The sequence below is a fragment of the Kryptolebias marmoratus genome, linkage group LG1 (assembly GCF_001649575.2).
Source record: "Kryptolebias marmoratus isolate JLee-2015 linkage group LG1, ASM164957v2, whole genome shotgun sequence".
Lineage (NCBI taxonomy): Eukaryota > Metazoa > Chordata > Actinopteri > Cyprinodontiformes > Rivulidae > Kryptolebias > Kryptolebias marmoratus.
In genome coordinates this window covers 29,540,822-29,556,306 of record NC_051430.1, presented here as the reverse complement: position 1 = coordinate 29,556,306, position 15,485 = coordinate 29,540,822, and the positions used below count along the sequence as shown (strand labels likewise).

At 39.3% G+C, this 15,485-nt stretch overlaps 1 long non-coding RNA gene across 1 annotated transcript in view; it reads left to right on the top strand.

The window, feature by feature from the left end:
- Window positions 1-3,282: 3,282 nt before the first annotated feature.
- LOC119617512 overlaps window positions 3,283-15,485 on the top strand; it is a 78,179-nt gene continuing 65,976 nt past the window's right edge. The window contains exons 1-2 of the long non-coding RNA XR_005233833.1: window positions 3,283-3,445; window positions 4,664-4,761. This is a non-coding gene — a long non-coding RNA (uncharacterized LOC119617512). The remainder of the gene's footprint in view (window positions 3,446-4,663; window positions 4,762-15,485) is intronic.

The following is a 15,485-nucleotide window of genomic DNA, read 5'->3' as shown; positions in this document are numbered from 1 at the left end:
ACCAGCGTCTCTTAATGCTGCGTGTGTCTGCAGGAAGTCGTTCTCCGGAGTCATTGGACTGAATTTAACACGGATTAGTGGTGCTTCCACTGAGCCTGTGTGCTGAAATCCACCAGGATTCACTTCAACACCTCCTGCAAAAATTAAAAAAGTGGAGTTTGATGTAAATTAAAGGCCTAGCATTCCTTGAAGGTATGTTTTAGACAAACTGATCTCTCGTTGAGAAATGACAGTTAGCTGTAGATGTTTTAGTTAAACCTTTTAAAACAACATAACATAGTGACTTTCAGCTACTTTCTCTTCAAATTTCAGCTCAGTTTCTGTAAAATTAACTGAGTTATATCTGTTTGTGTGTGTTGGGGCTGCTTGTTGAATAGGTTTGACTCTAAAAGGTATTTATTTGTTTTGAACAAACTGAAGTTTGCTGAGAGTTTTTCACTTGGCGTCCCAAACGAGACGTCCAAATAGGAGGTAGGATGTTTGTCCTACGTGGCTTCAGACAGCAACATTGTGCAATTTAGGAAATCTTGGATGAATTTGTTTTAGGAGTTTTGACATTTTTGAGTTTAAGTTGTTCGCTCTCATACGTCGTTCTGTTCTGTTGCAGGTAAATCAAGCCACCGGTTTAAATTAGAACCCCGTCAGAGGACAAACTTTTTGATTTTTGTAAAATTTAAACGTAGGATTGTACTAACCAGGCGCATCGTTTCTCTCCACTGCTTTGACCCGTCATTTATAAATCCGGACTGACCGGTCAGCTCCTCCAAATGTGTCAGAAATGACCAATCAGTTCCTCATTTCCATTTTGTTAGACTGAAAATATCAAATAATGGACTGAATCAAAGAAGGGAAAACATCTCATGCCGTCTCTGCTGAGAAGAAAACTTTAGACCTTATTTAAAAATCAGAAGATGATAAGAAAACTACCTTTTCCCACAGATCCTCACGACTAATACAAAGCCTATTTATCCTTTAAAAAACTTAATGACTTTAAAATGTGAAAATCCTGGTTAAACAGGATATAAAACACAGAAAGACATGCATGATACTTTATTAAAACGGCAGGAAACTGTTTTTATTTGTGCACAAATAAAAGGAAAATCCTGACAATTCTAAGGCTAGTAGCCCATGGCGGCCATCTTGAACTGAGTTGATGGCTCTATATAATATTCATTATGTTTCTTGATTCACAGAATTGGCAACAAAAGAAAAGCTCCTCTGTCCATCAGGAGCAGAGGGGCTTTCTGAGTAAAACCTCGGTGATTCTCGTGTTTGTTCGTGTTGTCGCCGCTCTGCCCGATCTTTCTCTTCAGCCCTCCGTCTCTGCTCTCTCATGATTCATTTCCAATGTGCCCTTTGCAATTAAACCCTGGGGTTCCTCACTTAAAGACAGACAGGCCGAGGGAGGTGGGTGTCAGCCGAGACCATCAGTCATGCATGGACGCTGCAGCGCGGCTCTGTGGCTGTGATAAAAACCAAAGAGCTGCCCTGCAAACAACTGCTGGCTGCCACACACACATCCAGTCAATTATCAGCCGAAAGGCACGGCGCTCGCTCTTCACTACAGTTTTCCTCTTGATTTCTTCTCTTTAACGTTACTTCCTCCCCCTTCTCTGTTTTCACTGTTCTTCCTCCTCCCCGTCTCCTTTGCTTCCTCTTCTCTCTCTCCATCCCTCGTCGCCGTTTTAGCACATTAATTGACTCATTATTCGGTTTCGGGGCGGGGGAAGGGCCTGTTGATTAACGAAGGCAGATGCCCAGGCTCTGCAGAGGAGCTGTTTGTCCCCTACGTTTACACGAGTTATCACAGCAGAAAGAGTCTGCAACATATAAAGACACTAAAGTTATTGTTAAGCTCCATTCCTCTGACTTAAGTTTTGTTGCAACAGTTTTTAAAACTTCTTTACTCAAAGCAGAAATTGGGATGAAGGCCAGCTCCTCTAAGGCCACAAAAAAGGTGGATTGCTGCGTCTGGGTTTGTCTCAAGAGGAGGAGTTGAAGTATTTGGGATTGTTGCTCCTGAGAGATGCAGTAATGAGGATGTTGCTCCGGTCTGAGCCAAGCAGAAAGGAGCTGGTCAATCGAGAGGAAGAGCCTGAAGTAGAGCTGCTGATTCTCCATCAAAACAAGTCGGCTGAGGTGGTTCAGGCATCATTCACGCCTCCGAAACGCCTCCTCCTGGAGGTTTTCCAGACACATCGGACTGATAGGAGACTTCAGGGCAGATCCAGAACCCAGCTCCTCCTGGGAGATCCCCAGAAGAGTGTCACTCGACGGGAGGAATCTGGGTTTTCTTCCTCCATAACTCAACAATGAATGGATAAAGAATTTTCAGGATCCTGAGCTGATATTGCTGCACTTGTTCATCAAAAACTGTATCTTTTTTAACCTAAAATGGGCTTTAATCATATTTTCTTATGCCAGAATCCCCACACTTGATTCTACTGTTCTTTTAACAATTACTTGGAAAGCAAATATTCATAGTTTTACACATTCAATTTGTTTACATTTGTGTCAACAGATGGTGCCAGTTCTAGGTTTGGCACAAATTTCAGATTAAGATTAGTCAAAAAATAATAATTCTTAATAAATATACCATTATCATGAAAATCCTGCTTTTATAAAACTAAATAACAAGGAAGAGACAATGCCTGCTCCAATACCAAAACATGTTTTATTTATTGTATGTTTTTGCCACTTTTACTAATTTTGTAGCTGCTGAACTTAAAGTTTCTGGTTCCTTTTTGGTTTCACTTGAATTTAAAGGGACAACACACATCTATCACCACATTATTGTACACAAAAGTGAGATATTTTCATCCTTTAGTCCATGGCAGGTAAACGCAAAATAAAAGTATAAATCGAAATCATTAAAAGCCAAGTTAAAGCAACATTGTTCTCTAACTCTGTTGAAAGATGGAAAAACTCCTCACATTTAAAGGTATTCATTGCAAACCATGAAATCAGACAGAACAACCTAAATGGTGCAGTTTGAAACAGTTTACTTCAGTAGTTCTCCAGATTTATTGGTAAGCAATTCTAAAGCGTGGGTACGCACTTAATGTAAACAAAGCACTTTTATTTGCGTGTTTTACTCAACAGATCTAAGCTTTAAATGTGTACCAATACCTCATCAGTTGGCAGCTGGTCGCAAATGTAGCTCGTAACTCAAATAAATTCAACAAATGAATCTGAGCTATTTTCTAAAAGCGCCACTAGGGGGCGGAAGGAGGTTGTTAAGTTTCCGGTGCGATGGCCGTGAAGAAGAACAAGGAGGGAAAAGAGGGAGAAATGATAAACCTGGTGCGCAGTTCCACTTTCTAACAAACACCGTCACAAAAGGTTTATTCATCTTTATTTTCTTATTTTGGTTTTATATTTTGTGGAAAACCTTGAAGAATCGCTTTTTGGACGAATGAGTTTTTATTTAGGCTGTGAATCTCCGGTGAGTTTGTAGCATGTTAAGGTAGCGATTAGCCCCGTGCTAATATGCTAATGCTAATATCGGATTACTGTTCTTTTACATAATTATTTTTGCTTTTGTGAATGTTTAAAACCAATCGGAGGTAATTGTTGAATGTTTGAAGATGATTCATTTTGGTTTATGAAGTTAGTACGTTAATATGCTCTGATGTTTAAACAGCATATTATGTTCACTGTTATTTGGTTTGTGACAAAAATAAAATAAAGTTTGAGCAAACTGGGTAAATTTAAAAATACCTTTTAGTTTGACACCAAGATCATCCTAATAGGACAAAAACTACAGGAGTTATGGACTTTAAAACTTTCAAAACAAGCACTTTTTTACATGTTAAAACAATACAAAACTGCTTTTACAGTTTTAAATTTCATATTCCAAAAGCATTCATAATGTATTAGTCTGTGGTCCAATTTATAATAAGGTATCAATGGAAAGCTCATAAAAGGTAGGAAAAGGCAGGGCTTTCATTTGATTATAAAATGTTTATTTAGACAAAAAAAATCTAATTAAATAGATAAGAAGTAATCAGCACTTAGATGTTGTCCAATGAATTTCTGGCATTATGCTGATTGAGTCCTATGTTTGCTCGCCCAGAAAACTATCTGCTAGTCTATAAAATCCCTTGTAGGTTACAGTGAATATAGACGAGATCATAAAGAACAACTTAATAAATGAAGAAATGAACTTTTTACTTCCCCTATACAAAAATGGCAGTGGGTTTTGGTGGAATTTATTGCTGAAAAATGTTGTTGATAAAGTTTGTTTGCTTCTAGACCGTGTAGAAAATTGATTCAAAATGGCGTATGCAGCTAGATTAGTGCTCTACATCACAATACGCAACTTTCGGGAGATTGGATGGAAATATCCACCGTCCACGATTTGCGAGAACACAGAAACTAGGTCAATCTGACTCTCACGTACCTGATTGTTGTTACAGACAGTTGTTGTAGCAGGATATCTTAAGGCAATGTGTCCAAATGATCAGAAAGAGTAAATTTATTAGAATGTGTGTGTAATGACCTGTTCAGCTGTTAAATAACAGAAGATTCAGTGTTATTAGTTGAATCAGTTCATTTACACATTGTGAAAAAAATGTGGTCTCTTTGTGATAAGAATGTTGTTCAATATTAAGAGATTTTCCCTGCAATGTGCAAGTTGTTTTTTAATTTTTTTTTATTGTAGTTGAGGCTGAGAGAGGAAATCCCATTGGTGGGGCAGAGTCTAGATCCATGTCCTCCATGAAACTACACCTGGAGCTGCAACAGTCATTATTCTAATAGGTAAGTTGAGGGATTGTAGCTTAATACGCTACGCGGGTATCAACCATATCACACACCCCCATATAACATTTGAACTTAAGTGCACTTAAAAGAAACTCTGAATTGACTTATGAAAGTAGACTTCATGTAGAATTGTTCTACTGTTTTGTTTGGGTTTAAATGTTGGGCATACATTAATAAATTAACATGCTGCAGATTTGCTGATAATTGCTGCTGAGACAAAACCTAGACCGAAGAGGCCCAAATGATTTATGTTTGCTGTAATCACACAGTAAGGTAAATAAGCAGTGTTGCAGGCGTACAGATGTTTAGGTTAAGGGCACATTAATCATCAATATTAGAAAACGTTTTGCGCAGATTTTGTTTCTGCTTCATTTAGACTGGTCTTCATGATGCTACATTGAGTACCTTTAATGCCTCCATGAACATAACGTACTCCAGACTCTGAATTTCAGCTCACAAAACAAAACTAGCACTCCTTAAAGGAATGCATATCACCTGCCGCCTTGCATTATAAAGTTCAAAACAAAGATCTTTTGTCATCTCTTAACGCTGTGTTTGGGATGACTCAGCTGCTACCATGCCAAATTCTACCCCAGTATATGTAAAATTGACTGTTACAGTCATTGTTTGTTTGCTAAGGTCGATTGGCTGTGGAGGCCATCTTGAATTAGTGTCACTCTGAAATATTACAGGTTTTATATGAGGTATAACTTAAAGAAAAATAAAAGAAGAGATTATTTCCCCCATCCCTCTAACCTCCACCCGTCATGCCTGGCATGATGCTGACATCAGATTTTAGGCCTCATCTTTAATCCCATTGTTTGGTGATGACAGCTCAACATTTAGCCTCCCTGACACGTCCAGTTAGCTACAAGCCCAAAGTTTACCTGACACAGGGTGGCCTAGTTATTGTTTCCCATCCCTCTCCGGCTTCTACCCCCCCACCCCCACCCATCAAATCCACCACCATCACCACCACTCAGTTTCTTCAGCCCGTCCTCCTCTTTCTACGTTCTGTCCTATTTGTGGGAATTAGGAGGGAATCAATCATTTGTCGGGGCCTACATGCTGTTACAGCCAGCCTCACTTCTCGGCCAGGGCGGCTCTTTTCTAACTCCAGGCGGGCAGGACGGGTGTTTGGGGAGGAGGGGGTTATCATGTGGAGAGGCCAGGAATTCAAAGTGACGCAGGTTGAAGCTCTGGTGGCCGTTAAGTTTCTCTGACAAACTGACTGCAACACCCTCGGGCACTCGGCCCCTCTCTCCTTTTACTCTCTATCTGTCTGACTTCTCTGACGTCCTCTCCACCTCCGACACACTCTTCTGTTGTTCAGAGCGAGGAGGGAAGCCGCCGCCGTCCCTGTAGGAGACTCCGGACTCACTCAGAAGTTACCTGGATCTGCTCCTGCTCTGGGCTTGGACATGTTTGAACACATGCTTTTGATAAATTATGTTTGGAAAGTAACTGGAGAAATAGCAGTTTATATAAAAATGCTGAAAATTGCTGAAGAAGCTGATGCTAAAAAAGCAAAATGCTAGCTAAAAGCTAGAAGACAAAAAGTAGCATTAAAAATAGACAAAATAGAGCAAGTCTGCTGAAGCTGATTTCTAAGAGAATGTTTTAAAGGAACGGAAGAGGTCTGTGTAGATCTATGAGGAAAATATTTATTTAAAAAGTATATAAATTACAAAAACTTGAAGTCAAACCATCCATCTGCTGAATGATAGATGAATGTCTAAAACAGCACAAAGAAGATAAAATGCAAATAAATGTACAGGAAAACCAACAAAGGGTAACATTAGTGTCACAACTCCAGTTATGTAGGTTTTAGCTCATTATAGCTTTATGTTCTACTAGTTTAATACTTTTAATAATTCATTCTTTAGCAAATTTCAGCAGTTATTCTGCACTCAGCGTTACTGCATTTTTGCAGAAGATGCTATTTTTCTAGTTATTTCAAACTTTTTCTACGAGAAGCCAGATGTTCCTGCAGTTTTTGAACAGGATCTTAATCAGTGGTTCTTTAAGGTTTTCTTTACACTCTTGTCTAGTTTTGTCCCATAACAGTGTGAGCTTTAAAACCCGATGAAGTAGAGGCCAAATGAAGCGTCAGACCAAAAATAAAGGAAACACCACTGGTTTTAGAGCTTGTGCAGCACGTTTCATCAAAGGATGGAGCACAGACAGCGGATATGATGTACTGCGAAGCTGTATAAACATGAAGTCGCTCAAAGATAAAAAGGACATAATGTGGTCACGTTATGGAGATGAAATATCACACAGCACAAATAAAGTCATGAATTGAAGGAAAAATGTTGCACCAGAGGGAGTTGAAAGTCCCTGTTAATCTGTGTTTATAATGACGTAGCGCTCAGCTGTTTAAATAGTTGATTAAAGCCCGTGCAGCTTGCACATCGACCCCTGACACCCACAACATCTGCTTTGTTTGTGTGGGCTGAAAACCAGTCGCTCTCACACTGTGCAATATGTGTCTATATAGCAAGGTGACATTAGCTCTAAGAACTGTGAGCTGCACACTGGAGGCACCGGAGAGGTCCAACAGGAGTTTTTCTGCTGTTTTAAACGCTGCCTGCTGCAGCACGCAGTTTGTCTGAGTTCATGCATTCTGAATTTAATCAAGAATGGTTTTTATATTAAATCCAACTCTTTTAAACACTAACTGAGTGGAATATTTTCTGTTTTTTATTATTTTTGGTCACTTGAACTTGCAGTGTAACATTTTATTATTGAAGCTGTTAGATATATATGGTATTGTCTCATTTTACTGGGGCTGTGAGCAGTCAGTATCTTACCTGCAACAGAAATCAGAGGTATCTCAATTTGGAGAACTCCATGGGGATCAGGTCACGTTCAAGAGTAGTTTCATGCAATTAAAAAAGCAAAAATTAAAATGATATTTTTTGCACCTTTATAGCTTTGATATTAGAAAATTGTATCACTTAAAACTGTTTTCTCCACGGAACAGCCATGATGTCCACATGATTGTATAAATTTTAACTACATTATCTCCCCTCTGATTAGCTGAGACTTGATATTCCAAGGCTAGATGCATAAAACATCTACAAAATGGGGAAAAAAACTTAGTTATTCCAAAATAAAAATGACTTTTTTTCTTCTGTGGAGATGAGATGTATGGATTTAGCTGATCAGCTACAAACTCTGTTCCTTAAAGGCCGATCTCTTGCATATTTTAGATGTTCCTGCTTTAAAACACCTGCTTTAAATGAATGACTTGTGGACGTGCTTCTGGAAAACCTGATAATTTGGTGATTAGGTAAACCATGTGAATCAGGTGTGTTGGAGCAGAAAAACCTAAAACCCCTGAGCTACAGGATGTATTGTGTGTTTTGTGAGTAGCTGGTAATTCACCCCTGAGAATTTCTGCCTGATTCTCTGAACTGAGATTTTTGCCTATCTCAGGTAAGATACTGACTTCTCATAAACACTCCTAAATCATGAACTTTTTGTTTTCACCCGGGACCAATTTTTCAATAATGAGGACGATCATTAAGACTTTAGTTCAGTGGTTCTCAAACCTTTTCTGATGTGTACCTCAGAGAAGACTTGGCTCTCTCTAAATTTTTGCGTTTAAGTTAATAACCTTGGTTAGAAATGTTTTTTTACTGAACAGGAGCAGAGTATTTGGTGATCATTCAGCACCTTGTTGATGAGTTAATCCATGCAGCAAATCTGTATTAGTTTATAGCTTTGTATGAAAGTGAAGCACTCAGCATATGTTAGTTTTGTACGCTAACCAGCTAGCATTAGAATGCTCTGTTTGTTTTCGAGCCTAATCTTCCCGAGTGCCCTCCCCTGTTGCTTCATCGCCATATGCAGATGGTGACCCACTCTAATAATAGTCACCTAAATAGGACATGACTTTGTGACGTGCACATATGTTAGCTCCTGCTCTGTCTTCGTGTTTGGCCCGTTGGTTTCGTGTCTCACTTCGAGTGTTGCACGGCTCGGCTGCTCCAGGATCTTTTCCCCTTGTCGTCTGCTCTGATGGATGGTGCGTTCATGCGGAGCAGCCGCGGTGCTGATGCAGGGCAGGAAATGAAACGTTCTCTATCAGCCGGGCTTGTCANGGGGGGGGGGCAGAAGGAGAGATCAGCATGGCAAACTAGCCACGAGCCTGGTCAGAAAAATCTCTTGGGAATGCATTTGCACACATATGTGCATGCATGCGTTCATGTGCATGTAAACACAGCAACACATGCACACTTGTGCTGCTGCCTGATGTCGCGCCCGCTGACATCAGAGGCTCTCTGAGCGTCCGCCATGTGAACGCTAATGTAATGGCATCCCTAACCTCCCAGTTCTGAGCAAACAGATTAGTTACATTAAAACAGTTTCCTCTGAAAGCTGGAGCAGTGCTTCTAAACACGTTAATACAGTTTTTTTTTTAATTTATTGTATGTTTTTTACTTCTGCATACTTTGATATTTTAGCCGTTCATATATCAAAACGTTCAGCTCATTAAGCAGATGGCTGCTGTGACTTTTATTTCTAACCTTTATGCTTTTCAAAATAACTTTAATTACAATACATTTTCTTCACAGAAATACATTTATATCTCCCTAACTTCAGACATATTCTCTTTGGTATCTGCTTCAGCAGACTGGCTCTATTTTTGTTTTCTGATGCTACTTCTAGCTCGTATTTTATTCCTTTATTTTCTGCTTCTTTTAGCTTTAAAACCCCAGCTTCAGCTTCTTGAGCAAATTTCAGCAGTTATTCAGCTTTCAGGATTAACGTTGTATTCAGCAGAAAAAAAAAAACATTTTTTAGTTACCAGCTGTGATCAGAAATTAAAAAAAACATTCTTTTACTTGCGTTTTTGGAAATATTAATGCAGTCTGTAGTTTTTTTTTAAACATAGATTAATAAAACGTGATAATATCAGCGAAACCATGCTATTAGCTCATTTGTCTATTTAGAAAAGAATAAATTAACAGTAAAAGGTTTAAAAAAGATAAAATAACTTTTTAATTCACTTCAGTACACTGACTTTTTTTTAATCCTTCCAACAGAAGTGTAAAAACATGACATGAATGAATTGTTTTCTGCAAAAAGGAAAAATAAAAATGTAACATTTGTATTTCAGAGCTTATAAACAGAACTCGTGTTTATAATAGAACTGGGAGGATGTTTTCCTCAGTCATTAAAGGACCTTTTCTCCATTCTGCTGATGAGACCGGACCATGATGGTGTACAGTGATGATGTACTCCTGGTTCTGCCCAGAAGAGGGCTCCCTCAACCTCTGATGGCCTGGCGGGGGTTATAGAGCGGAGTGTATGAGGAAGTTATTTAGGTCTAAGAGGGGTTATCTGCTGGAAGATTTGAGTAGATAATCAAATGTACCCAACACTGAAAGACAGGAGACATTTTAGGGGAAGAAACTAAAGATTGAATGTTGGTATGAGCTCTGTTTCAGTTTCTTCTGAGCACACAACATAACAGCTTCTCAGTAACTCACTATAAAACTGTGTCCCAGGTGTGATGTGTGCAGACATGCAGGGAAGAGCTTTTCTGGATAGATTTAGTTGGGCAAAATTGATGTTTCTGCGTGCTGCCATATTGTAGGAGTTTACACCTCAGCAGCAACAAAAACGCTCTGCAAAATACATAAAAATCAACGAACTAAAGCAGTTATTTGTATTAAAATGGGCAGTCACTGGAGACAATCATGGAGGTCAGTGGTTTCCACAGTCGGAGCAGTCTTTGTGCTTTAACTGCTCCACTGTGGGCGACACCGATCCGACACACCTCACATCCCTGTCTGTTGGAATAATGTGGGGGTGGTGTGACAGAACATGTTTCCCCTGCTGATGTCTTGTTCCCCCGCCGGTGCCATCCGACAGTGAGAGTTTCTGCTCCGAGGAGAGCACGGCTTTATAATTGTAACCACATCCAATTAAGTTTCCAATTCAGGACCCCATTAATCAGGCCAGTGATCAGAGAGGCAGAGGCTCCGGAGCATTTCCTGCAGGGACCTGAGAGTCGCAACCTAAAGATCATTTCTGAGGAGAATTTCTGAGTTTTCTGATGCTTTGGTTTTAGAAATTCAACCATATTAAAAGCTTTTATATGGGCTAAATGTACAGATGTGAATACATTTGTTGGTATCCTTTTATTAAAGAAAAAAACCCCCACAAAGGTCACTGAAATGACCCAAGTATTAAAACCAAAATTACTAAAATTCAACTAATGAAAATCAATCACTGCTTCTGAACTTTGGCTCGACAGAATTATTGTAATAAAAACAAACAGATGAAATTAACTTTGACAAAAAGGATGTTACCCCTAGAAAAGATTAAAAATTTGTCCACAGAGACATGTTAAAGTGTGTCCTGTAATCAGCATCACAGGTGTCCTCAGTCCTGGAATCAGTCAGTCTGTCTGTTTAAAGGGTGGCAGGTAGTCACAGGGCTGTTTGGTATCATGGTGTGTACCACACTGAACATGGAGGACAGGAATCTGAGGACAGAGTTGTCTCAGGAGCTCAGAAAGACAATGATTGAGCAGCAGGTTGAAGGTAAAGACTAGAAGACCGTCTCCAAGCAGCTGGATGTCCCTGAGACTACAGAAGATCCACAGGACTGAGGACAACCTCCCTGGATGTGTCCATAAGAGGACAACTGAAGACAAACTGAAGAGACGGATCATACAAATGGTAACCAAAGAGCCCAGAACAACTTCCAGAGAGATTAAAGGTCAAGGGTCATCAGTGTCAGATCGCACCATCGGTCTGTTTGATCCAAAGTGGACTCATTGGAAGATGACTGAGGAGGACACCAAATCATAAAAAGCTAGACTAGAATTGACCAAAATTCATATTGAGAAGACACAAAACTTCTGCGAGAATGTCCTTTGGACAGATGAGACAAAACTGGAGCTTTTTGCCAACAAGTCCCATCAGCTCTGTGTCCACAGACCCAAACATGAACCAAAGACCAGAACCCTGAACCTACAGGGGGACATGAAGGAGGCTCGGTTCTGTTCTGGGTCTGAATCTGTTCAGGGTCCAATGAAACCTCAAGACTAGCAAGACCTTCTGGAGCCAGATGTGCTGCTCAGAGTCAGAAAGCTCGGTCTCAGTCTCAGCTCATGGGTCCAACAGGATAATGATCCAAAACACCAAGAACGGGTCAGAACCAAACATTGGACCGTTCTGAAGAGGCCTTCTGAGTCCTGATCTAAATCCTGCTGAACATCTGTGGAAGGAGCTGAAACATCTGGAGAAGGAACCCATCAGACCTGATACAGCTGGAGGAGTGGACCAAGACACCTGAGGACACCTGTGGACAGGTGCAGATGTCTCTGAGGGACAGAAATCACTTGGTTGACTCAAAAAGATGAGCAACAAAATGTTAAGGTACAGTCCTTTTTATCAAGACCAGTTTCATGAGCTTTTCTTTAACCAAAAATCTAATGCAGTGACTGATTTTCATTAGTTGATTTTTAGTCCATTTCAGGTTATTTCAGTGACCTTTGTGGAGTTTTCTCTCTCAAATAAGGTACAAACATGTTTGACAGTGTCTAAGTCTGAGCAAACCTAAAACTTAAAAAACAACAACTAACTGCAGTAATCAAGTAGCCAAATTGTCTTGGTTTTCCTCAGAATCCATCCATCCATCCTACAGTTAATGTGAAATGTCAATTTCTTGAGCTATACATCTCATTACCTCATGATGATTTTTGACCTTTGCTTAATTGCTTTTTTTTCCCTGTGTGTTTGTATATATCTGCCCTGGATGCAAAATAAGATCAGTAATTAAAGGAGAAGTTCAGCATTTTTTTCTTGTTTTGTTTTAAATGCTGCTGTTGGGATTTATGGGAGAAATGCATAAACCACTGACCGAACTGAAGCAGCTCAGGCCAAGATTCAGACTTTTTGGCTTTAACGTCTTCCTGCATTTCATGAGTTGATATCTTAAAGTTCTGAGGTGACGTGTCAGGTGGGTTTTATTTGTATTCCTCGCTGCCATAATCATGTAATTGTCTGTTATCAAAATATCTCATAAAGCACTGGTCGTTGTGTTGCGTCATGTCCGCCGGCGTGTGCTCATTACTTGAATTGTGCTTCCATATGTAATTCCCAGTATTGGGGTGCGACGACTGAAATGTATTGGGATTAATCCTAATCCATCTAATGGATGTGGCAGATCTAATCCACACACAGTTACGGTACAGTTAAGCCTGTCAAACAATAACAGAAATTAAAGTCGTGGTGCTGATCTACCTTTTGGTTGTAATCCACGAGTCAAAGTGAAGCGTTTTGTTGTTGGACGGAGTGAATTAAATAACACGAGGAGAGGGAGGGAGGGAGGCGCCATGCATCACTTCTCTGAGACAGATTTTCACTGTCTGCTGTTAAAGGTAGCCCTCTTTTATCAATGATTTCTGGTTGGTTATAAATATGTTGCCTATTGATACTATGAGACACAAATATAAGTTTGTCTTTTGTTTTATTATTTAATTTTTCAACTGCTTAGGGTCGCTTAACCTGCAGCTCCTGATTGTCAGACAAAGGTCAGACAATCAGATGTGCCTAAAACTAAATGAAACCTGAATGGAAAATTTTAAATTTCTATCTGAAGACGGTTTCTTAAAAGTTTAAATTTCATAATATAAGTCTTTGGTTAAAAGGTTGAAAGGGGGAGAAATTATATTCAGTTACATCTCAGTAAATTAAAATATCAAAAAGTCAATTCATTTCACTAATTCAATACAAAAAGTCAAACTCAGAGATTCATTCCACACAGTGATTTATTCATATCAACTTTTTATTTTTTTTAATTTAGTTGATTACGGCTTACAGCTGATGAAAAGCCGAATATAGAAAATATACAAAAGTCCAATTAAATAAAGAACTTTTGTTCCAGAAACTTTGGCCTACTGAAAAGTGTCCATGTAAATAAAAAAAAAAGATAGTTTAGAAACCTTCTTCCAAACTACTAAAGAAGGGAAAGAAAATGAACTGATCACAGATTTTCTACAACAATAATAATGCCTCATGTTTCTCCTGGAACAATATTCATAATTTCTTATTTAATTAATCTGTTTGACTAATAATTCTCAGAACACAAACAGAACTAAGTTTGTTCTGAGTAGAAATTGAAATGTTGTGAATACTGGACCCACCATGGATGTTCGGCTCCATCCATGTTTGTTTTGTCATTAAAGCCCACCTCAGGGTTGCACCATGCACGTGTGCATTTATGTGTTGGTGGGAGGTGAACACTCCAGAAAGTTTGGGCTTAGTAACGCCGCAGCAGTTCGGGTGAAATGTGGCGGCAGCACGGTCAGAGGGCAAACCGGGCTGACTCATAAGTCCAGCGAAACATGCTTAAGCCTCCTGTTTGAACAATGGCTCAGGCCCCCTGTAAAGGCATCTGACAAGCTTTAGAGCAGATTAACGTGTAAAATATAGGTTATCCTCTGATTTAGGTGACAAATGCACTTTGTAGAAATGCGAACGATCGTACAGATTTGCATAACGGTCATTGTTCCGGGGAAATATCATCATCTAATGTTTGTTTTCCTGGTGAACAATGTGCAAATATGTTCCATAAATTTGGGGCAGGTTGTGTGCAAGAATCACAAAATGAATCCTTCAATAATAAATTTACTTTGATCAGACCTATTCCTCATGACTATTAAACTACTAAAACCAAAATTGAAGGAAAGATAAAATTAGATAAAATGCCTCATCTTAAAGGAACAGATTGGACTAAAGAAGACCCAGTGAATAAATTTATGTAAAATAAAGCAACGTATCATAAAATGCATCTAAACCTTTAATGGATCCATAACTCAGCTACTGTAAATATAATTTAAACTAAGCGCTCTATGGTTTTTAGTACTGTTGCTTTAAATTCCCACATTTGCATTTGTGATAGGGGTAATTAGGATCTATTTATTATTCACACAATCCCTCATAAAAGCCTAATGAGCATTTGTTTTGCCGACAGTAAAAATGCAGGAGAAAACAATTTATATTTGTTAGCTCTCACAGGTCATTATGCTGTAGCCATTCATCAGGGGCGTAGCATCCCCCTGCTTGATCTTACTCAGACTCACTCATTTATTCCTCAGGATGGACGGGTCTGCCTTACAATCCGTCCTTCCACCCAACGTCCATCTGTAATCCTGGGATCCCAACAGTTTATCTGTTCAACACTCGCTAAAACGGGTTGTTAGAGTGAGTTTGACTTGAACCATCTACCTTATCGTTTGCATCAGCTATTTTTCCTTCAACAAGTAAGAGACATTACAGAAAATTCAGCATAAAAATATTCAAATTCATCTCGTAAATATTAAATTTTCCCTTGAATAGCCAGCTCGCAGTATTCATATTTCTCATGTAGGGCTAATTGATATTTAGCACAAGTGTCAGCATACCAAACGTTTCAAAAGCATCTTAACGAGCGCTAATCTCAGCTGCTGCTTTATGTTTTAGAATTGTTCCTGTTTCGTGTTTTTACTGAAAATTGACCGTCCACCCCGTTGAAGTAAAAGTTGCTTTACTTGGCCAAAGTCCTGCAGCACGGAAAATAAGTCACTTATTCTGTCAGTAAAGCGGAGCTCACCCACAACCATAGTTTCCACTTAATAACCCTTTCAAAATAAACTGCAATGGCAGAAAGATGCTGGGGCACTCAGTTGTTTTCTTTTTGGGGGGGAAGGGATGGGC